Source organism: Amborella trichopoda, chromosome 3 (genome assembly GCF_054954075.1).
Source record: "Amborella trichopoda isolate Santa Cruz 75 chromosome 3, AtrichopodaSantaCruz75HAP2 v2.0, whole genome shotgun sequence".
Taxonomy (NCBI): domain Eukaryota; kingdom Viridiplantae; phylum Streptophyta; class Magnoliopsida; order Amborellales; family Amborellaceae; genus Amborella; species Amborella trichopoda.
The window spans coordinates 35666997-35692844 of record NC_142338.1 but is presented as its reverse complement, the minus strand read 5'-3'; the positions used below and the strand labels follow the sequence as shown (position 1 = coordinate 35692844).

At 32.8% G+C, this 25848-nt stretch overlaps 1 protein-coding gene across 4 annotated transcripts in view; it reads left to right on the top strand.

The window, feature by feature from the left end:
- Nucleotides 1–12619, top strand: part of LOC18422490 (zinc finger (CCCH-type) family protein / RNA recognition motif (RRM)-containing protein) — a 78182-nt gene extending 65563 nt beyond the window's left edge. For 3 of the 4 annotated variants that reach the window (XM_088862474.1, XM_088862470.1, XM_088862476.1), the window contains exon 8: nt 10977–11296. The gene's annotated coding sequence lies outside the window, so the exon portion shown is untranslated. Of the gene's footprint in view, nt 1–10976; nt 11297–12586 lie in introns of those variants that run through there. The other variant, XR_016052448.1, reaches the window with a different exon arrangement.
- Nucleotides 12620–25848: the final 13229 nt, after the last annotated feature.

Genomic DNA, 25848 nt, shown 5'->3' with positions numbered 1-25848 from the left:
TCTTTCTTTTTTGGTGGTTCCGTGAAAGAGGTCCCCTACCCGTGGTACAGAAAAAAATTTAAGACGTCATATTGTGGTAGCTTGTTACTTTGCCCACCTAGCCTTGAGCCCATTAAGTGAGACTTGTGTATTTTTGTCGATTAAAAGTAAGAATAGAGATCTAATAAAAAATAGTTGAATTTATAACTTCTTTGGATCAACTTTATAAAGAAAAATCTCCTTGATGCTTACCAAACTAGCGTGAACAAGAAGCGTGGGAGCTATTGGGAAAAACAAGTTCCCTTTTGCCGCGTCGGGATTTTTTTGGCAAGCTTTGTTGATAAGCAGAGAAGGCCCCTTTTCTTAGGACTTAATCAGAGAGAAAGAGACCCATTTCTTTTGAGTAGGGAAGTAGACCAAGCTTGGCCTTATGGCCAGTTGCAATGAAAGCTTTTACTCCTAGAGGTTCACCTTGGCCTACCTTGTGGAGGTGGGTTCCAAGGGTTTATAGAATTTCTTCATTCTCGTCTAAGCGACCTCTTTCATGTTCAAAACGAAATCCTCTTTAAATTCTTTTCTACCCAGTGCGTACTCCACTAACATGGTGACTGCATACTAGTTATGGATTTTTCCACAAAAACACCCTCCTATTCATTTCTTTCTGTTTCCCTATTTTTGGTCAAAAAATTGATTGGTCGATTGATTATGGAATGACCAAGTGAAATTATAGAACCCAAAGAGCCAACTCCACAATGCCATCGCAGTGGATAAACGAGTGCTCATTGGTTTCTTTATTCACCTTATATTACATACAAACACCGAGTATTGTTATTCCTCTTTTCATGACCTGGTCCACCCCTATTTCTTATCGCTGGCCATCTGAACGCTTCAATTCTGTGAGGGATTGGCATCAATTGTGCTTTGTTAGCCATCGGGACAAAATGAAAAGACCTATACATGGCTAATCAGTGGTTAGATCGAAACCATCCACTGGCCAGTTTCGATTTTGGGCGTTTTGGCGATTAACCGGTATTTAAAAAAAAATTTTCAAAAAAATGTATATAAATTTCAAAAACTAAGGAATTTGATTTGTAATGCATTTTTTAATATTCTTTACATTATGGTAAATATTAAAAATTATTTTGGTCATTAATACTCACCTTTATATTTTTCATCTTTTTAATTTTTTTTTTTAAAAATACCTCTACGCACAAATAGATTCGTCAAAATTTGTTTTTTAACTAATTTTCAACTTCATTTGAATGTTTTTTGTTTTAATCATTCTTTATATGCTTTTTATATTTTAGTACATTTTGTTTTTGTATATTTTTTATTTTTTTTAGTACTTTTTTGACCGTTCGGGACTTATCCGGTTAGAGCGGTTGAATCGGCCGATTTACCAGTTTGGCCGGTTAAACCACTTCCGGGCCTTTGTCCGGTTAATTGTTTCGGTTCGATTTTGCAACTCATACAGGGACTTAAATTGAGAATTCAACCTCCAACTCAAAAATGATATCATCAAGTTTTTGTAAAACATGGTAAAAAGACGTAAGGAGGTCCATGAGGCCCAAAACCTGATCGTCGATAGTATATTCTACCCTTTTACTTTTAAGCTTGATTTCCCATCAGGTGTTCATACTTCGAACATTGTCAGTTATGAGTTGTTTTAGAATAATATTAGGTTTTTGAAACTTCTCTTTCAGATCAGGAAACGAGTTCTTTAAAGGGCCATTTCTAATCCATGCTCTTGACCAAAATGATGTTTTAATACCTCTCCTAGCTACATTCTTCCGTGCTGAAGAATAGTGGGTTACAGAAGAGGCCTCCATTTTTGTAGTCAAGGTCTTAACCAAGTCTCCTTCTTTTTCTAGCCCATATTTGGTTTGCGGATGCAATTTCCATAACTATGGTTAGCCCATTGCAAGGCTCCACCATCATTTAGTTCATAGGCCTCCATTGAATGGTTTAAGGCTTCTAATTCCCAAGCCACTCAATTTCTTGAGAGGTAGAAAAATCGTTATCTTCTCTAGTCACTTTAGGGGCTCTAAGCATTGGAAAATAGTACACTAACAAAATGGACAGAATAACTTTGATATATATATATATCAAAATGGACAGAATAACTTTGATATATATATATATATATATATATATATATATATATATATATATATATATATATATATATGCTGAGATTAGTCCACTAGCTCATATGAACACATATGTTCATAGAACGGATAAAGTACATAAAAAGTATAAGAAGTCTAAACAACAGAAGTTGATAAAAAAGTTTTCTCTCAATATTAAAAATAAAAAAAAAATACCAGTATGTTATAAATGTGGAAAACTTGGTCACTTAAACACCAATGTAAATTAAAAAAGAAAATAGATGCATTACAAATAGATGAGTCATTAAAATCAAAACTGTATACTATTATCAATTATGATACATCTTCCTCAAATACAGATTCCAATGAATATTTAATCGGAAATATCCAAGACGATGATTTCATATGGACAGAGTCATCTGATTCTTCAGATTCTTCTAGAGATGAACAATCATCCCATCCAATGCAAGAATCTACTTGTGCTTGTCTTATCCCCACGCACAATCTTCATACTCTAGCACAAGAAGATAATTTGATTTTAGATCTCATAGAGAAAATTACAGATCCAAATGAAAACAGACCTGTTATTATGAAATTTATAAATTTAGCTAAAACGTTCATCAGTTTAATATTCAAACAATAGAAGAGAAAATTTATATAAGTACAGATGGAACTACTACTTATAGTACGCATCCACTTGAGAAAAGTATTATCCTAAATGGTGCAAAAACTCCACCAGTTAAAGGCGAACCACCACAATCCTTATATGAAATCATTACAACACCTTATAAGGTTGTACCCAAGGACATGGGGAAAAAGCATGAATTAATCCCTCATATTGTTGAACAAAATAATTATACCAACCTATACATGCAATCCTTAGGAAAACAAGTTGAACGAATAGAAAGATTGGTCACTCCTCATCCTAAGAGAGTAACTCCTCCTATTCCTAAAGCTGTTTTGTTTAAACACCCTTTCAGAACTTAATAAAACTAAATTTCATTTAGGCGAGGATAACAAAACACTCATGGATCAATTAATATCTAAATTAGCCCAATTAGATATCAAAGGAATCCCCTCTCCAAAACTAAGTATTCCCATCCCAATACCTAGTATTGCTAAACCTCTATCTAATATTCCCGAATCATTGGATAAAGGAAAAGTAAAGATTCCTGAGCATGAGACTCTAATGCTCCAAGAAGAGGAACCAATCATAGATGATACTTAGCAAAATAGAGAATTAGCCTTTATGGACGGCCACCAATGATCTAAACATAATAGCATATGGTAAAACATGGAAACCAATTACAACTTTACCATATTATAAAAGACCCACACCTGTTGATGTTCCATTGGAAGAAGATGCCATACAACAGGCAGTATCATATTCAGGCAGATCAATTGTCAATTGGGCTATATATGGTTTATTAGATTTAAAAATATTAGATGTCATGGGACATATGACTATGTTTGCCTCAGTTAATAAAATGGCTGGCAATCCTGATCAAGAGGTTGCCGAAGCAATAGTAAATGGATTTACTGGCTGGTTAAGAGGCTGGTGGGATTTCTATGTTGATGATGAAACGAAAAATAGAATTCTTACCAACACTAGACAATGGATAGCTAGAAATGAACAAAATCAAGAAATAATCTATACAGAAAGTGATGCAGTAAACACTTTAATTTATACTATCACTCTACACTTTGTAGGTAGTACAGCTTTATTAGCAGCAAGATTAGAAGATTTGCTGTCAAACCTACAGTGAAATATCTATAGAAGGTATGTGAATAGTAAGTTATTATATTTTAACATTTATTGTAAAATACGATAGTAATTTAAACAAAAGAGGAATATGCAAATAAACGGAATAACAGATATATCAATAACAAACCATTGTGTGTGAGTGTGATTGCCGATTTTAATACTAAAAACATATTTGAACTGCATATTATTTTAGCAAACCATCATAACATTATACAAAGCATAATATTGTATGTTACAGACAAAAGAAACTTCAAATACACACTTACAATTTACAAATACAGTAACTGGAAAAGAGTTTCCAATGCTGAGGACAGTATGAAGGGAATGAATGAAAATTGCAGTCACACATGCTTACAGTATAAGAAAAGTATAAGAGAAAAAGAGAAGATAGAACCTGATCTTGATGTAGTGAGAAAATAGGAAAAGACCTGGAAAGCATGAGAGGGTTTCAAACTGTGAGATCAAGATAGCGGCTGTAAAGCAATGGAGCAGTAGTGATTCAGAGAAAGATTCTCAGAGAGAGATGAGCGGAGTATGAGTATGAACAGAGAATGAGCAGAGTAGGAGATGATCAGGGCAAGAGAGAGAGAAGGGAGGTAGAAAACTCCAGGTGACCTGAGGTTTTGAAGGCAGGGAGCTGTCTTATATAGCTAAAGGGAGGAACCTTAGCGACGAAGGCAAAGGAGAGGAATGACCTTGATTGGACATAAAGGGGAGAGAGAAGAGACTTAAAGTGAATAGACAAAAACCAAAAGAGAAAAAGAAAAGATTCTTCCATCGGTGTCCGAAGGAAAAAGACAAAACAGCATCCTGAAACAGTCACTTTTTGTCTTCATATGTCGGTGGCAACATGGAATTCTTGTCGGTTTATGTGAGTGGCTAAAGTAGCTTTTATGTCGTATGCTTTGGTGGTCACAGTATCTTGTATGGTTTCAGGGTCTTTGGCTGCATTCGTCAGGATCATCATCTTCTTCTTCTTCTGGATCTGTTTCTTCTAATGAAAAATATTTATTTGCACGCATTGGAGAGGATTGCACTGTTTCTTCTGATGATACTGGTTTACGTCCAGCTTCTGTAAATATTTCTCTCATTTGTTGTTCGAGAAATTCTTTGGTAGCATTGGGATTGGCTTGGAGCATGTTTCGGAGATAGGTAGGAAAATCAAATGAGGTATTGGCAGTATTATATTCGGTTGGATTTGGATTATATATGGGTTTTTCTGGAGGTATCTTTTTGGGTACTATTGTCGTGGGGTCCATATTGAAAATGTCACACTATTTAACAGAGATGGTTTTGCCTAAACATGGAATATAAGTATGGTCGGCTGTATTATTTGCAAAGATAGAGTATTCTCATTTCATGATCCATGGGAGTTGGTATAAGGTGACAAAGTATAAGTGTGGATCTGTATTAATATCAATCTTATTAAATATAGCAAACTGCTCCTGGGCTTTTTGAAAAGCATGAGATAAAATATCAGTGGTAGAACCCCATATAAAAAACCAATTTTTAAACCCACCCGGGAATCTTTCAAAAATAGGCATCCTGAATTGGATGTACCAACTATGCGAAGTATTGGGCTTTTGGTATGAAAATACTTTGTGCCATGGTTCCATGTATTCAGCATATTTATAATACTTATAAGAAAAATCGGGATTGTTTAGTTTTTTTCCTTGAGTGGGATTGCAACCTCACTCTTCATAAGATAACAATTTTTTGATTTGCAATTTTGAGTATGCAATTACTCTTGTATTCTGTTGATAATAATGGACTACAGAAATGGATCATGTTTCTATTAGTATAGCCTCATAATATTCACGGGTTTTGACTCCATTTATGGGATTGAGATGGTTTATGAGGTATAGAGGAGCGAGTTTGGTTGGGTCCATATAGGTATGGTGATCTTCAATTGTGATATCCGTGAGAAAAGCTCTTTCTATGAATGAAGAGCGAGAAATAGTAGGCCTTTGAAATGGCCTTGATTGAGCTGGAGTAAAAGCCGGAGTGGATGTATTAGCCTCTGGGTAGGTTATTTGGTGAATGGGTGAAATAGAAGGTGAGAGAGTGGCCAAGGGTGGATTCTCACTTAAAGCTGGTATTATTTCAAGAGGGCGTTTCTCATTGCTACGAGTGCCCATGATAGTAGGGAGATTAGATAAAGTATTATTATTATTGGTTGCAAAGAGTTGTAGTGCAAGTGAAAGAGGTGTTTCTTCGTCGTTGACGTCAGTGTGGCCCCCTTACAAAAATTCACGGGTCAAAAAATTAGGTCAGTAGAACCGTGAAGGTGTTCAATCGTAAAATCAAAGGCAGAAAGAATCGCCTGCCAGCGAGTAAAATTTTGTTTGGAAACAATATTTTGAACATCTTTTTGCAAAATATCCTTAGCCGCGTTGCAATCAGTGCGAATGAGAAAATGTTGATTGAGAATATCGCTTTGAAATTTTGTGACACAATGTATAATGGTAAGTAATTCCTTTTTGACCGTAGAATAGTTTTGTTGAGTGGAATTCCAAGCCTTAGAAGTATATTTGAGTAGTTGTTCATGACCATCCACTTGTTGTTTTAGGATTCCTCCTAAACCCAACTCTGAAGCATCACATTCAATGATTTTGAAAGCAGTAGGGTGAGGAAGAGAAAGGCAAGGGAGAGTTTTGACTTTCTATTTAATTAATTGTACTGCTTTGGTATGAATATTTGTCCAAGGTGGAGGATTCTTTTTTAATCTATCATGTAGAGGTTTGGCAACAATAGCAAGGTCTTGATAAAAATCAATAACATAATTAAGACATCTTAAGAACCATTGGAGTTCTTTTTTGTCTACAATTTGATCTGAAAATTTATCAGCAAATTGTATTGATCTATCTATAGGGATAATTGTGCCTTGATGGATATTGTGTCTTAAAAATCTAATAGAAGTTTTGAATAAAGTAATATTTTTTGTAGATACAACTAATCCAGCATACTGTACTGCATGAATAAAGGTATTAACATGTTTTACATGTTCATCTATAGATTCTGAAAAGACAAGGACATCATCAATATAAACAATCATAAATTGATAGTAAGCATTAAAAACTTCATTCATTATTTTCTGGAATTCTGATGGAGTATTTTTTAATCCGAATGGCATAACATTCCATTCATATTGACCAAATGGAACATTGAATGCTGTTTTATATTTATCTTCTTCTTTAATTTGAATTTGCCAATATCCTGACTTCATATCAAATTTGGAGAATATGCAAGCATTATCTACTCAGTCTAGTAAATCTTTTTTATTAGGAATAGGATATCGTATCCATTGTAATACTTTATTTAATAGTTTATAATTGATAACCAGTCTAGGAATTCTTCGTTCCTTTTCAGCATTTTTGTTGACATAGAAAGCTGCACAACTCCATGGTGATGAGCTTGGTCTGATAAGCTTTTTAGTTTGAAGTTCAGCAATTTCTTTTCTACACATTTCTAGTGGAGTAGTATTCATTTGAAATTGTCTTGCTTTCATAGGAATTTGTCTTTCATCAAATCTAGGTTCATATGGGAGACTGATACTATATTTTTTCCTTTCCCAAAAGGCATTGGGATGTTCACTGCAGATAAAAGTTTCTATTTGTTATTGCAGTTGTTGGATCTTTTGCAATATCAACGGATTTTGTAATTGTTCTTCCACATGTTTATATTTAATTTCTTGTTTTAAAGTACAGAGAAATTTTTCTTTGTTTTGTAATTGGCTTTTTACACTATTTATTTCTTTGAGTTTTGGTTTGTGAATAAATTCAAAGTGTATGGGGACATCTTGATAAATAGATGTTATTCTTGTATGGTCTATGGATAATGGATATAATAATATAAGGAATGGGACTCCGAGGATAACTGCTTGGCTTAATCCTTTTACCATGACAAATGATGTTTAGATACACTGGTGATTATTACAAACAGAAGCATTAGATAATTTATAGTTTATAAAAAGTCTACTGCTAACTGCAATATTTAAGATTTGAGTTGTTTTATCAAAATATTTTGTTGGTACAAGTTTTTTATTGATACAGTTTTGATTTTAATGACTCATCTATTTGTAATGCATCTATATTCTTTTTTAATTTACATTGGTGTTTATAGTGACCAAGTTTTCCACATTTATAACATACTGGTATTTTTTTTTTATTTTTAATATTAGGAGAAAACTTTTTTATCAAGTTCTGTTGTTTATACTTCTTATACTTTTTATGTACTTTATCCATTCTATATTTTTCTTTCTTATATTTTTTCTTTTTCTTATATAGTTTTTCAGGTTTATTTTTTCTATCTATATGATAACCGAATTGTTCACAAAAATCACCAAGCTCTTTGCGCTTAGTAATTTGTTGTTTATCAAGTTGACGTTTAAGCTTTAGGTCAGTACATAATGCTAATCCTTCAGCACATATTTCTGCTGATAATTCTTCAAGTGTGTATGCAGAATATATGATAACTCCATTATGTTTCTTTTTAAGTCTTTTTTTGACCTTTTATGCAAATAAGTAAGGAAGACCAGCTATAAATTTTTCTTTCCAATGGTCCAATTGGCAATCTTCTCTTATTAATAATTTTGAAAAGAATACGTCTTTATACCACTTATAATGAGATATGGTAGGACATCTTAGGTTTGACAGCAAATCTTCTGATCTTGCTGCTAATAAAGCTGTACTACCTACAAAGTGTAGAGTGATAGTATAAATTAAAGTGTTTACTGCATCACTTTCTGTATAGATTATTTCTTGATTTTGTTCATTTGTAGCTATCCATTGTCTAGTGTTGGTAAGAATTCTATTTTTTGTTTCATCATCAACATAGAAATCCCACCAGCCTTTAAACCAGCCAGTAAATCCATTTACTATTGCTTCGGCAACCTCTTGATCAGGATTGCCAGCCATTTTATTAGCTGAGGCAAACATAGTCATATGTCTCATGACATCTAATATTTTTAAATCTGATAAACCATCTATAGCCCAATTGACAATTGATCTGCCTGAATATGATACTGCCTGTTGTATGGCATCTTCTTCCAATTGAACATCAACAGGTGTGGGTCTTTTATAATATGGTAAAGCTGTAATTGGTTTCCATGTTTTACCATATGCTATTCTGTTTAGATCATTGGTGGCCGTGTCCATAAAGGTTAATTCTCTATTTTGTTGAGTATCATCTATGATTGGTTCCTCTTCTTGGAGCATTAGAGTCTCATGCTCAGGAATCTTTACTTTTCCTTTATCCGATGATTCGGGAATATTAGATAGAGGTTCAGCAATACTAGGTATTGGGATGGGAATACTTAGTTTTGGAGAGGGGATTCCTTTGATATCTAATGAGCTAATTTAGATATTAATTGATCCATGAGTGTTTTGTTATCCTCGCCTAAATGAAATTTAGGTTTATTAAGTTCTGGAGGGGGTTTAAACAAAACAGCTTTAGGAATAGGAGGAGTTACTCTCTTAGGTTGAGGAGTGACCAGTCTTTCTATTCGTTCAACTTGTTTTCCTAAGGATTGCATGTATAGGTTGGTATAATTATTTTGTTCAACAATATGAGGGATTTATTCATGCTTTTTTCCCATGTCCTTGGGTAAAACCTTATAAGGTGTTGCAATGATTTCATATAAGGATTGTGGTTGTTCGCCTTTAACTGGTGGAGTTTTTACACCTTTTAGGATAATACTTTTCTCAGGTGGATGCGTACTAGAAGTAGTAGTTCTATCTGTACTTATATAAATTTCCTCTTCTATTGTTTGAATATTAAACTGAGGAATTTGAATGTTATATTGTGCACAAATTTTTTGTAACCAGATAAAGAATCCTTGTGTTTCTCTGTCTTTTTTCAGGAATTTATTGTATTTTTTATGAAATAATTCTACTAATCTAGGTTGAAATATTTTAAGATACCATTCTCGAATACCTGGGTTTTCTGGGGCTAAATAATCTTGTTTTATATATTCAATATCTACTTTTTTCGATTTTCTTTGTAATTTATATGCTAGGTATTCTTCTATGTTTATTTATTCTTCGACTTGCAGGGTGAGTATTTGGAAATCAGCGATGTCGGGTTCAGATTTATAAGTAGGTATTACTACATGATCAGCTGTTCTTTTTACTCCTTGGATTTGTAAGTCTGAAGATCCTGTAGGTTTTGATGGCGGAGGAAGGATGATAACTTCTGGAGTTAAATGACAAGATTTTCTTGCTGGCACTAATGGCTTTTTAATCCTTTTCTTATTGATTTCTAAATCATCCTGTATTATTGGTTTAGTATTTTGAAATTTTATTTCAATATTTCCATCCTGATGTTCTATTATTTGGTTGGGAATATTATTCCTTGGTATTTCTTTTGGTTGGTTTTCATTTTGGATTGACTATGTTTGAGGTAGAATAATATCTGACCAAGTAATAGTTTTTGGAATAATAGTGTTAGATTTTTCTATATTGGTTTGAAATAAAATAGTTTGATCATTCTTATCTGTTTGCATAATATTCGAACAAAGAATATTCATAACTTTGTAATAGATGAGATATATTATAGCTAGATTTTGAAATCCAGGAGTCATATTGAATCCATGGGTCTTAAGATTTATTGTTATTATATCCAATATATTAGGGTCGGTTAATGAAACAGAAAAATTTGGAAAGCAGTTAAAGTAAATGGGTCTACTATCAAGGCTGGATTCAACCATACCTAAGATTGAATCCGAAAACTAATAGTGCCCGCGTATCTCTTAGGCATACGAGCACTGAATTGTTTAATGCTAAACGAGTTAAAGGTTTTATGACTATTTGTATTAATCCAATGAGTAAATACTTATAATTGTTTTCTTTATGTTTTTCTATCATTTTTCTGGATAATAGTTGAAAGTCTTCTTGATGTTGTGTTACTGATAGACTTTCTTCTACTATTTTAATAGCATATCCAAGTTTGAATTTGAATGTTCCCTTTTGATAAATATCTTTGATAGGTACTTTGGGAATATTCCAATTTTGTATATGTTTTTCAACATCATTTATTACTATCTCTTCCTTATTTTTGACTCTTAAGGTTTGAGGTTGGGTTACTGTGTTACCTTTAAGATTCCTAATTAAATTTGCTATCTGTAGGTGCGGATGATGACAACCTGGACGACCAAGGGTCCAGCGTATTTCCCTAAACTGCTCATCTTGGCCTTGACGGGTACTTTGCCTAGACTTCTCTCGTCTCTTGCCTTAATTCTCAGACCAACTTTCTTAGATGTAAATTTAGCTAGGTTTCTTCAGTAACACTGTAACTTAGTTTCTACTGTTGGTTCACTGTGCGGCACTGATACCAAAGCGAGACCATGGATGAGAATTATTGGGGTTTTGGTATGAAAATACTTTGTGCCATGCTTCTATGTATTCAGCGTATTTATAATACTTATAAGAAAAATCGGGATTGTTTAGTTTTTTTCCTTGAGTGGGATTGCAACCCCACTCTTCATAAGATAACAATTTTTTGATTTGCATTTTTGAATATGCAATTACTCTTGTATTCTGCTGATAATAATGGACTACAGAAATGGATCCTGTTTCCATTAGTATAGCCTCATAAGATTCACGGGTTTTGACTCCATTTGTGGGATTGAGATGGTTTATGAGGTATAAAGGAGCGAGTTTGGTTGGGTCCATATAGGTATGGTGATCTTCAATTGTGATATCCATGAGAAAAGCTCTTTCTATGAATGAAGGGCGAGGAATACTAGGCCTTTGAAATGACCTTGATTGAGCAGGAGTAAAAGACGGAATGGATGTATTAGCCTCTGGGTAGGTTATTTGGTGAATGGGTGAAATAGAAGGTGAGAGAGTGGCCAAGGGTGGATTCTCACTCAAAGCTGGTATTATTTCAAGAGGGCGTTTCTCATTGCTACGAGTACCCATGATAGTAGGGAGATTAGACAAAGTATTATTATTATTGGCTGCAAAGAGCTGTAGTGCAAGTGAAAGAGGTGTTTCTTCGTCGTTGGCGTCAATGTGGCCCCCCTGCAAAAATTCACCGGTCAAAAAATCAAGTAGGGAATTGGTAGAACCGTGAAGGTGTTCAATCTTAAAATCAGAGGCAGAAAGAATCGCCTGCCAGCGAGCAAAAATTTGTTTGGAAACAAGATTTTGAACATCTTTTTGCAGAATATCCTTAGCTGCTTTGCAATCAGTGTGAATGAGAAAATGTTGATTGAGAATATCGCTTTGAAATTTGGTGACACAATGTACAATGGCAAGTAATTCCTTTTTGACCGTAGAATAATTTTGTTAGGTGGAATTCCAGGCCGTAGAAGTATACTTGAGAAGTTGTTCATGACCATCCACTTGTTGTTTTAGGATTCCTCCTAAACCCAACTCTGAAGCATCACATTCAATGATTTTGAAAGCAGTAGGGTCAGGAAGAGAAAGGTAAGAGAGAGTTTTGACTTTCTGTTTAATTAATTGTACTGCTTTGGTATGAATATTCGTCCAAGGTGGAGGATTCTTTTTTAATCCATCATGTAGATGTTTGACATCAATAGCAAAGTCTTGATAAAAATCAATAACATAATTAAGACATCCTAAGAACCTTTGGAGTTCTTTTTTGTCTACCATTTGATCTGAAAATTTATCAGCAAATTGTATTGATCTATTTATAGGGATAATTGTGCCTTGATGGATATTGTGTCCTAAAAATCTAATAGTAGTTTTGAATAAAGTAATCTTTTTTGCAGATACAACTAATCCAGCATACTGTACTGCATGAATAAAGGTATTAACATGCTTTACATGTTCATCTATAGATTCTGAAAAGATAAGGACATCATCAATATAAACAATCATAAATTGATAGTAAGCAGTAAAAACTTCGTACATTATTTTCTGGAATTCTGATGGAGCATTTTTTAATCCGAATGGCATAACATTCCATTCATATTGACCAAATGGAACATTGAATGCTGTTTTATATTTATCTTCTTCTTTAATTTGAATTTGCCAATATCTTGACTTCATATCAAAGTTGGAGAATATGTAAGAATTAGCTACTAGGTCTAGTAAATATTTTTTATTAGGAATAAGATATCGTATCATTGTAATACTTTATTTAATGGTTTATAATTGATAACCAGTCTAGGAACTCCTCGTTCCTTTTCAGCATTATGCTGAGATTAGTCCACTAGCTCATATGAACACATATGTTCATATGAGCTAGTGGGCTAATCTCAACATTTTCCATATATATATATATATATATAAAGTCTTTCCAGCACCTATAGGCGAAAATAAATAGTGATTATTCCTACCCTCATCATCGTCCAAATTTCATCGCGCGGTCACGATTGTCTGGTAGTGTTTTATTTTTCATTGTTTTTCTACGAATCGGAATAATTTGAAATTTGGAGGGTATGTACATTTTACTGAGATGCATCTAATAAAAATATAAAAAAAATTATCCGTAAATAAATTGGCAAAAATACCTTTTAAACTTTTCGGGGTATTTTGGTCAATTGTTTTCATGTAATATATTTTTTTTTATAATTTGCAAAGATTCCCCTATTTTTGATGAGTTCACGCTCTAAATTTCAGATCATTCCGATTTATAGAAAAAAATGAAAAAAATGAAACACTACCGAACAATCATGATCGAACGATGAACTTTGGACGGTGATGGGGGTAGCCGAAATCACTGTTCATTTTTGCCTATAGGCGGTTCGTAGTGTTTGTCATATATATATATATATATATATATATATATATATATATATATATATATATATATATATATATATATATATATATATATATAAAGGGTGCAACCTTATAATATAGAACTACGGATGCCCTCACAAATCCATCAAAAAAAGGTAGTTTTAATGTTGAAAAACCCTTTGATTGATCATCTCAACATCGAGATGTATGACTATGAAAAATAAAAAAATTTTAAGTCTACAAAATAGTGCATTTTGCAACATATTATCTACACCGTCCATTTTCAAGATTTTCATAAGTTTATAGATCTACTTGATTTTAACCATTTTTAAAATTTAAAATTTTATAATTAGATATAAAAATAGATTTTGAGATAATTCTAAGAACATTTTACATCAAAATTATATACCATGATAAAATTTGAAGGTGCACCTTACCCTCTACAGTTACGGATGCACCTGTATGCCAACTGCACCCATATATATATATATATATATATATATATATATATATATATATATATATATATATATATATATAAATAAAGGATGTAACCTTATAATGTAGAACTATGGATGCCCCTCAAAAATCCATCACAAAAAAGGTAGTTTTAATGTTGAAAAACCCTTTGATTGATCATCTCGACATCGAGATATATGACTATGAAAAATAAAAAAAATTTAAGTCTAAAAAATAGTGCATTTTACAACATATTATCTACACCGTCCATTTTCAAGATTTTCATATGTTTATAGATCTAATTGATTTTAACCATTTTTTAAATTTAAAATTTTATAATTAGATAAAAAAATAGATTTTGAGATAATCTTAAGAACATTTTACTTCAAAACTATATACCATGATAAAATTTGAAGGTGCACCTTACCTCTACAGCTACGGATGCATCATATGCCAACTGCACCCATATATATATATATATATATATATATATATATATATATATATATGGAAGATACTACAAAAAACTATAGGCAAAAGGGAACAGTGATTTTGCCTACCCTCATTAGCATCCAAATTTCATCGCACGGTCACAGTTGTCCGGTAGTATTTCAATTTTTATTTTTATTTTACTAATTGGAATGAGTTGATATTTGGGTCATGTATACATCTTTGTGAGACACACTTAATAAAAATATGAAAAAAATAATTCATAATATAAATTGATTAAAATACACCTGTAAAATTTTGGGCTATTTTAGTCAATTTATATTTTACGAATTATTTGTTTCATATTTTTATTAAGTGCGTTTCACGAAGATGTACGCACGCTCCAAATTTCTAGTAATTTGAATTTGTAGAAAAAAAAATGAAATATGAAACACTATCAGACAACTGTAACCGTGCGATGAAATTTAGATGGTAATGAGGGTAGACAAAATCACTGCTCATTTTCGCCTATAGGCGTTGGGAGATTTTTCCTATATATATATATATATATATATATATATATATACTATTTTACAAGAGCACTTGCTTTTTATTGATAATGGAAAGGAAATAATACATCAATCAAAATAAAACAGACGAAATTACTAATGATTTTAGATTACCCCTTTCTTCGCCAACCCATCTGCAATCTCATTTGCCTCCCTATATATATGATGAAAAGTAACTACCACCGAAGAAAATGATTCCCTCACTTGTAACCACATGGATCTAAGTTGCCAAGGAGGTTCTGAAACATAAGAATGCCAATTGATAATATGAAGGGATTCTCCTTCAATAATCAAATTATTCCCCAAATCTCTTTCTTTCCAAATCAAGATTCCTTGCAATAGAGCAGCCAATTCAACATGATTTACCGACACAACTCCATACGGTTCACCATAACAAAATAAAATTGACCCCAAACTATCTTTGCATACTCCACCCACTCTCGCATTCCTTGGATTTGAACCAGCAAAATTAAGCTTCAAACATCCTTCTATAGGTGGCATCCATCTAGATTTTGGTCTAATCTTTTGATAGTGAAAAGAAATAGGATTTTCCAAATAAAGCAAAATATCAATCTTCGAAATCCTGTGGCCTTCCACACTGAACCAACTCCAGATGGTATGCAAAATTTTATTTTTTATCTCTTCAATCTCTCCGACAAACCATCAAACGTTCTTCTGCTCCTTTCTAACCATAGCTCCCATATAATAGCTCATCTGAAAATATCCAAAATCGTACCCTACTTTTAAAAATCTTGCTGGTTTAAGATGCTGCAATAAATTGGACGAAGGCCCTGCATAACTATCATCACCCCAATTTTTTGCATCACCCATTGCGATGTGTGATAAGAGAGGGGACACAAGAAGAAAATACGTGCACAATTTTCTTCACCATTTTTACAAAAAAGACAAACAATGACTAGAACCTTCTTCTTCTTTCTTAGATTATCAAATTGTAGGAGCCTTACCCTGAATCATTACCCATATGAATGCTTGCACTTTAAGAGGTATACTCCATCTCCAAATGTCCTTAAGTTCTGGTTGATTCCATCTAATGTGATCATGAAAAGGCAAGGAATAAGCTGATTTTTTCGAGAACATAGCATCAGGTCCAAGTTCCTATATTGCCTCATCTCTTGCCGCATTTGAAATATGCACATTAGCTACCAACTTAAGCAACTCAGATAGTTGGTTATACACCAAAGCAAGAACCTAGTTATGTTGACAAATAATATTTCAACAGACAGAAACACCATTCAACTCACCTATTTCCCTCACCTTAGCCATCGGATTTGAGCATCTTTGAAATAAATCAAGTCAGGAAAATGTCAGCACCACCTCAGAGATCCATTTTTTATGCTAGAAAAGGACATCCTCACCTGTACCCACAGACCATCTAATATGTCTCATCATAAAAGATCACACAGAGATGATCGACGTCCAAGCATGAGATTGTCTCAACCTACTTCTTCCCCCTGGCAATAAACTGATTGAACGGCCTCCCTCCATATTTGGCAATCAATATCTGCTTCTAGAGATAATCCTCTTGATTTAAAGATCACCACTAGCAATTAAGACATGGTTCATAATCTAGCTTTCAAATGCCCAAACCACCCTCCCTTTTTAGTGTACCCCTCGCCCAGCTCACTAAATGATATTTTTCTTTTTTTCACCAACTGTTCCGCATAGAAAGTTCTGCATTAATTGTTCGATTTTTTTGATAATATCTGAGGGCTGACATTTGATGTATGGGAAGATTAGAGAGAAGATCTAATAAGCGTGATTCTTCCACCCAGAGATAAATTATTTACCTTCTATAAATCTATCTTCCCATTATCTCTCTTCACAATTGGGTCCAACACCTCATTTGGTAATCTTGAATCTGAAATTGACATACCTAAATATATAATTGAAAAGGATTCCACTCTACAATTCATAATCCCAACCATTTGATTAGCCAAAGATGCATCACAACGAACCCCAATAATTGAAGTTTTGCCAAAGTTAACTTTTAAGCCCAGAGCCAATTCACAACATCTAAAAAATCTGTTGATATGTAGTACTTGATCAGAATGCGCACCACATAAAATAATTATATCATCAACATATTAAAATTGAAAAATAATTGGGACCTCCAAGGAGACTTGAAAACCTAAAAAACCATTACCTGGCCTCCACATTTTTTAACATAAGACTGAAAGCTTCCCCCGCAAGAGTAAATAAGAAAGGAGATAGAGGATCTCCTTGCCTAATATCCTTTGATGTATTAAAGAAACCCTTTGGATTCCCATTCATCAGTATAGAAAAGTGGTCTGATGACAAACACTCATTGATCCACTTCCTCCACATATCCCCAAAACCCATACGCTGCAAATTCTCATCCAACACCTTTCATTAAATTTATTTTATATATGTAAAATCTGAGATGTTTCATTTAAAGGTGCTTTTCCCTCACATCCCTTCGCATCCTCTTAGAAGGAGGGATAATGAGGGAAAATCACCTCTACATCAAACACTGTAGATTTTTATATACATCATTACCTATGCACAAAATTATATTTAATCCATTTGATATAAGGATACAATTTGATCCATATGTTCTAAGTAAAGCATGACCATAAGGTTTACCACTCTTCAATTCATTGGTTTAGTGATGTGGACAAGCTAAGCTAGCTGACAAGCTTGCTCGGCTTGGCTTGTGATGTGCGGAAAAAATAAATTTATAAAAAAATAGAAATAAAAATAAATGGTTGAGAGAATATACTTTCTTTGGGTCTGCATACAAATTCATTCCAAAGATATTTTTACAAGATCATAACACTTTCTTTATTTTCAAATAACCTTATTCTATAAGAGGAATGCACTACTTTTTATAAATGCAATTTAAAAAAAACTTATAAAAAAATCTCATAAACCCATAAACCAGGAATCTTTTAAAATTTCCATAAATCTTATTCTCTATTTCTCAATGTCACACAAATCTCTCCCTAATAGAAGTTCCCATAAACCATGAATCTTTTTAAATTCTAAGGTATGCTAAACAACCCAATCATGCTCATCCTTATCATTAGATTTTTAAACAAATTTCTCATTCTACGTCTGAAATCTCAACAACAATAAAAGATAAAAAGAAACCTAAACCTAGACTTAAAAATCTAATAAAAGTAAAATAAAAATAAAATAATAAAAAATAAAAAAATAAAAAAAATATTGCATTATTTTCACTAGATTGGAAAAAGCTCGATCTCGAGTTTGTTAAACTCAAATGTTTTAGAGGCATTATAAAAAGTTGGTGATGTAGAGGAATTTTGAATTACCAAACTGAATCCTGAATTCTCTTTCAAGCTCACAAGGTTGGATTTCACATACTGCAAGGAGCATGACTTCTTTCTCATAAATTATTTTCAAAATTTCTTGCATGTTTGTGTTGTCGTCAACATCTTTTGCATTGAAATCTATCTTTCAACATTCTTCTTCCTTTTGTTGTAATGTACTAAGCTGATTTTGCAGTCCTTGCAATATTTTGCCAAGGCCTTTTATCAGATCTTGTTTGATTTTTTTTTTTTTTTCTCAAATTCTTGATCTAGTCACTCGAATTTGATACGTTCCATAAAATGGATTTGTGAAAGCATTGTGATGGTTGGATCTTCTTTGTTCTGAAACCAATTGATGCTTGATCTAGTCACTCGAATTTGATACGTTCCATAAAATGGATTTGTGAAAGCATTGTGATGGTTGGATCTTCTTTGTTCTGAAACCAACTGATGCAGGAAAAAATAAATAATTAAAAATAAAAAATAAATTAAAAGGTTGAAAGAATATACACTCTTTCTGGTTTGCAAGGAGTCCACTCCAAATATCTTTTCAAAAAATCAAACTACTTTATTTATTCTCAAATAGCCTAGTTGCATAAAAGGGAGACACTCTTTAAATTCAATTTAAATAAAACTAATAAAAATATACACGTACTGTGCTGCCCGGGGGTTCTGCTTGGAAAGACTTCTTGGCAGTTGCAGGCCTGTGTCTCGGGCCCCCTTCTGTCTGTTGTGAAATTTGGATGAAAAAGAAAAGCATTGTTTCAATAGATAGCTGCAATGCCTGCGTTGTTGACCATAATACTTAAGAAAACTACAAAAAAACTAAAAAAAACTACAAAGGAAAACTCTCTCTCTCTATCTCCCACATTGCTCTCTCTCTCTCTTACGTAATTCTCCCTAATTTAAATTTCTTTAAAGTAAGAATCCCTATCTTTTAAAATTTTAAGATATCTTAACCAACACAACCATAGTAATTCCTATCATTAATGCTTAAAATAAACTTCCCATTCTACCATTGAAATCTATACAACCATAAAAGATAAATAGAACCTTAAACCTAAAAAATAATAAATGAGATATGTTAATATGACATTTATACTTATAAATTCTTAAAAGTAAAAGGAAATTTATATAATGAGACCATTTATTTTATATACAAGAAGGTCGCAGTTATTATTGATCGTTGGATGTGAAATCGGGTGATTGAAGGTATGTTATTAATTGGGCACAAAGTCCAAAATTAATTTTTTCGAATGTTGTGACACCTGTCAGTATATTGGATTTCACATTCAATGGCTAAAAATGATTGTGACCTCTTTATACTAAAGCTAAATAGTCTTATGGTATACAATCCCAAAACAAAATCTGTGACGTTGAAGTTTGACTTATGCTTAGCTTATTTATGAATTGACTAATAACTTTTGGGTTGTTTTTGCTTTCATTATTAATTTGTTTATAGTTTTATTTGCCTTGTTTATGGGTTAGGAAAATTTTTTGTACAAAGAAGTTACAGTGACTTTTGACTGTTAGATTTGAAATAGAATGGCTGAGAGTGTATAATTGATCAATCTTAAAGTTCAAAGAAAACATTTTAACTTTGACGACATACTTTAACCTGTTTGATTTGACACTGGATGACTAGCATTCGTAGTAACCTCCTATCGCAAAGATTAATAGTTTTATGTATACAATCCCTGTACTTAAACATATGACCCTTGGCCCCTATAATCAGGCCAAGGTCGACGTAATTTAAGCTCTAATCAAACACCAACTCATCTTCACATGCAAACTGCAACCTAAGCTCGAACATGTCTTGCCTTGGGCTAAGATCGGCTATAGCTTGTTACCACCATGAAGGGAGAGTCGAATGTGCAATTGAACAGATGACATGTTTGATGGGACCGACTAATCCCACGTATATTATTTTCAACATGATGATATACATCATTAATTTGTGGATTTCCAAATTGGATATATCTACTATATTATTAAGCCAGAGTTAAAAGGTAGACACATATTGTAAAAATAAAAAGAGGCCTAATTCTACTAGAAATTATAGGACACATTTTTCATTATAGCGGAAGAGTGAGAGAGAGAGAGTACATGAGTATGAATAAGAGAGAGATCTTAACACTGTTTCTATATATCTCCACATTGTTTCAATATCTTAATTTGAGAGAGAGAGAATATGAATACACTCAAGAGAGAGATCTCAATGTTGTTTCCATAAGTCCACAATGTTTCTGTATCTTAATGAGAGAGAGAGAGAAATTGTTTCAATATTTTAATGCCAAAGAGAGAGTATGCACAAGATTGTTTCACTATTTTAATAAGAAAAAGAGAACAGCCACAAGAAAGAGAGAGAGAGAGAAATATTTAAAGAGATATGAGAAATTTTCATGAAAGCTTCAAGAAATATGAGAATTTTTTCTATCCCACCCTTTCTTAAAAAAGAGAATCTCCTAAAACAAGATTCTAGGAAGAGAAGAGAGGGATTTTTTAAAAATAGGAGCAGTTTTTTTATACTACCCTTCTTAAAATTTGTGCGTGAAGGGTAGAGCAAAAGAGAATCTCCCAAAATAAGATTTTAGGGGAGAGAGATTGTTTCCGTATTTTAATTTGAGAAATAAGATTTTTTTTTTTTATCACTTTTTTAAAATTTGTGGGTGCAAGTCAACCATTTTATTTTATTTTTTTTATTTTTTCATATCTATTTTTTTGATCTCACACTTTCCTGGAATTTTTTTAGGAATCTATGCGCACAAATACCTCGTATGGTGGGCAATAAAAATCTTGGTGTTCGGGTAGAACCAGAGGTGCTTTTTTGAATATTGGATTCATATAACCCATGTCAAACTACTACATAAAGTGCCTTTTTTGGGTAACCTCCCTCCATAATTTATTTGAGTCTTCACGGAAAGAAATCCATTCTTTTATTTCTTTCTAATTTTTGGTTGAGTAAATCACAAATGCAGTCATGTATTTATCGCACCGAGAGTGCTCTTGGGTGTTGAACCTGTAGTTAGCTTCTTATTTATATTTGATTAGGACACTTTCATGTTCTATATAAATATGACTCAGCTTGAGTTTGTCTCAACTCTAATTGGTTTCTTTCTCTATTGATGATAGATAGCAAGTTGGGAAATAATAAAATATCCGTCCACTAAAATATCAGTAATAAATTGGTTTTATTTTAAAAAGTTGGAGGAAAAAATCGGGTTAAAAATATGGATAGCCAAAAAATACGGTAAGTTATAGATTCATGAATAATTCGGATTTAGTTCCAAAAAGCGTTTTGAAAAAATTGGATACATAAAGATGACACGATATAAGATTATGATTTGCAACTATTATATAGATATATTAAAACTATTAAACAATAATTTTATAGCCTTACTATTGTCATTAGAGTAATACTTGGCAATTTTTTTGTTGAAACTGTCAATAAATCTAAAAACAATGCTTACGTTGTTGTTACAACAACGAACATATCTTATTGGGAGCATAAAATGAAACAACAACAAATACTAAACACAAGAAATAATTAGAAAATAACAAGAATTGTGATCCAAGGTATAGGATTACCTTTCAAAGAAAATAAAAAATGTCCCCAATATAGGATTGGGGTTAATTAAAAGAAAACACAAAGACCCAAATATGTAAAATAGTGGTCTATCCAAAATGCTATGTTTTATACACCAATGAAATAAAAAATAAAAATAAAATATGAAATTAATCAAAATTTTCCTTGAATAAAAAACATAACAAAATGCTTAAGAAAATTCGAATATCGCACTAAATTCCTAAGAATATAAATATTTACTATTATTGAATATATTTCTTGCTCTTTACAAGGACACCATGGGTATAAAGAAGGAAAATTTTTCTTTTCATTGGATTGCTCTTCCTCTAATTCTTCCTATTATTTTGAGATATAAGATTGTTTTGATTTTTATTGGGGAATATATTGCTTGTATTGTTTGCATTGTTGAATAATTTTTTAATTTACTCCCAATATTAATGTACGTATCTTAAAACCAAAAATCAATAATAAGACATTAATGAAGAAATAAAGCTACAAGGTAGTTGTTTTTTTTTTAAAAAAAAATATCGGCTCCATTGAAAAAATGTGATTTTTTTAAATATTTTTTGAAAAATTCGGAAATCTAAACGGATTTCAAAAAATCTCCTTAAACGGAGACTCGCTAATTATGATATTGACTTCATTCCCAGTCTTTGAGGCTTTCAAACCGTTTGTCTTGTTTATCGATTCAACCCAATATATCAATAGATGTGCTAGCCAATAAGCATCATTTGCTAGACAAGGGTCCTTGTTGAGAAACCATTTTCCCATGATTTAGAGTCATCAATAGCACGCACCAGGACACTAAAGCGTACTTATAGGAGCGAATCTTCAAATAGAAATACTTTTCGGAATGGTGGCCATGGTTTATACATGCTACACACACATATGGATGCATGTATCAATGCAATATGAGCATGTATGCATATTGCACATGTTTATGCATGTATGCATACATATATTTGTATGTATAATGTCCACGATGCCCTCGACTGATAGCATTGGTGTCTATGGGTAGGATCATGCACGTGTATAATACGCACCGTTAGCCAAGAAAAAAAAAACCTAGGTTGGGATAGGTTATCTTATAAAGGGATTTTCCCATTTACAATGGATTGAGTAAAAGCAGTAGTTTGCAATTGAGATTGATACCTGCAATAAAGGAAAAAGCAGCTCGAGATACGTTTGATCCCGCCAGGGCAGCTTGCATGGACGTGTATGTCTGAATGCCTTTATTCTTGCATGCGAGTGTTTGTGTTTAGGTATGTCCCCATGAGAGATAATGCATGAGACACACATACCCACTATCTGAAGGGCTATATGGGTTTATTCTTAGATATCTAAAATTTCTTATGTATTTATTCTTAAATATTTAAAAGTTAGTATGTATTATTTATTGTTTCTCAGTATTATTTCTTTCTTTTTTTTCTTACTTAGGGACTTTATCTTTGTTTTTGTTGAGAACCATATAGATCGTGATTAAAGCAATGGAATTCCAAACAAATATTGCTGCTTCTCTATGGAATTGACCACTATTTTCGAAAGGAACTGGTGGAGAACTTATATTTATATTAAGAATGTATAGGGATTAACACATGCTACAAGAATAAGAAAGAACCCTAATGCTTTAGAGATTATAAGATAGTTGATTTATTATATAGGTCAGAATAATGTATAGGGTACGCACATGTCATAAGAATAAGAAAATACCCTAATACTTTAAAGATTATAAGATGGTCGACTTATTATGTAGGCCAGAATAAGAAGGGATCCTAACACCCTAGAGATTATAAGATATTTAATTTATTAATAGGTCACATTCCCCATCTATAGGGGAGAGAGAGACATATTTTGAGGGAAGATAGAAAGACTAGGAGAGGATATTGATTGAGAGAGAGAACACATAAAGAGGAAATTGAGAGAAAGAGAGATATGGAAACAAAATCAATGAGATAGATTGGCTTCCATCTTCATTCTCCATTTTTAGGGAGGGAGGTAGAAAACCCCTTTTTAGGAAATTGACATGTTTAAGAAAGGAAAGTGAGAGAGGGGGAAGAGAGATGTGTGTAGAGATAGTAACAAGGAAAGCCAAAATTACAGAGAAATACAATCAATTAAAAGTTAAGTAAATATATTTTTGTAGACAAGGTGGAGATTACATGATATATAGAGATACTAATTAAGAGGCGTGAGAGAATGTGGTTGAGAGAGGTGTGAGAGATGCTGAACTTTTGAGGAGAAGAGATGAACCCGCAAAATTCCAGGAATCAAAAGCAATGTCGTAAAATTGTGAATCGCAGAGATCATGGTTTTACGAGAATAATTCAAAACTCAAGCTTTCTCTGTATACTCTTCATAGCCATGAAATCCTAGTTATAAAGGGATGGGAGGAGGTCGATCTTCAACGTTCGGTTTTCTTCTTGGAATCTTTAAGAAGGTGGCCTTCTTTTCTTGGGGAGTGGGTAGTTATCTTCTACCCATTGGATAAAGGCATATTCTCTCTCTAAGAAGCCTTTTTGGTAATAAATATTAAAATATATTATTAAGATAAAGAGAGAGAAATATGGCACATTTGAGGCCCCATGGCAACCCAGACGTACCAACATCTCCCATTTGGCTATGAGGGCTAGATACATTGAATATTATAAAGTCTCTACCACTTTGTGAGTTTAAAATTTATGAGCATATACTTGTTATGAAGTTTTTCACGCTAGTAGGGTTATGCATCTCATGACACAAAAAATATTCAAAGTCATGTCATTGGGTTTTTCACGTTAATGCGGATTTTCCTCTTATGACCAAGACATCAAAGAAAAATATCTCATTTGGGAGTTCCTGACTTAAATATTCCTAAATCCCATCAAATCAAATGCTTTGATAATATTTATGCACTTAATCCCTTTCTTAAAGGGTCTGCAATCATATATATAGATGAAAAATAACTTACTGTTATTTTATTCTTTCCAATAATATCATAAAGTGTAATGATAATCAATTTTAATGTGTTTACCCTTAGAACTATAGGCTCTATTTCTAATTGATGAGATAATAGCTTGATTACCACAAAAAAATATAACAAATCTGTTAGCTATATCCAGCTTCAAATCATTTATGAAGCATTTAATCCTGACGGCATGCGTTGTAGCAATTCTACTAGCAGTATACTCGGCTTCCATAGTATACCGAGCTATACAACCTTGTTTCTTGTTAGACCAAGAAACACATCCACCTCCAATGAGGAATATAAAACCTGAGGCTGATTTTCTATCATCTTGGTCTCTTGCAAGCTCTACATCAGAGTACCCAGTAACGTCTAAATTATCAACTTGGAAGCACAACTTGTAATTTTTAGTTTTCTAAATATATATGAGTATCTTTCATATGGCTTGCCAATGAGTCATCCCAAGATTACTCTTAAATCTACTCACAAGACTATATGCATGACTCAAATCAGTTATTATACATAACATGACATGATTTATACATCCTACAGCTTGAGTATATGGAATTCTTTCCATTTCAGCTATGTCATTATCATTTAATGGGTACATTTTCTTTGATAATTTCAAGCCTTTACAACGAGTGTATCAATGGGCTTGTAATTTTTCATCTTAAATCTCTTTAAAATACTTCTAAAATAATTTTCTTGAGATAAACATAGAAGTTTTGAACTTCTATCTCTTGATATCTTAATGCCTAGTACATATGCGGCTTCTCCCATATATTTCATCTCAAAATGGGAACTTAGCCACGATTTGGTATGGTTAATCATACCAATATCATTACCGGCCAATGGTTTAAAAAACGGATCGGTGACCCGGATCGGGCTTCCAAAAAATTGATCCGGATCGGCGAATCGGCGATCCGGATCGGGAATCGGGTGAATCGGTCAGAATAAAGCTTAAAAAAAATCCGAAAAAATTATTAAAATT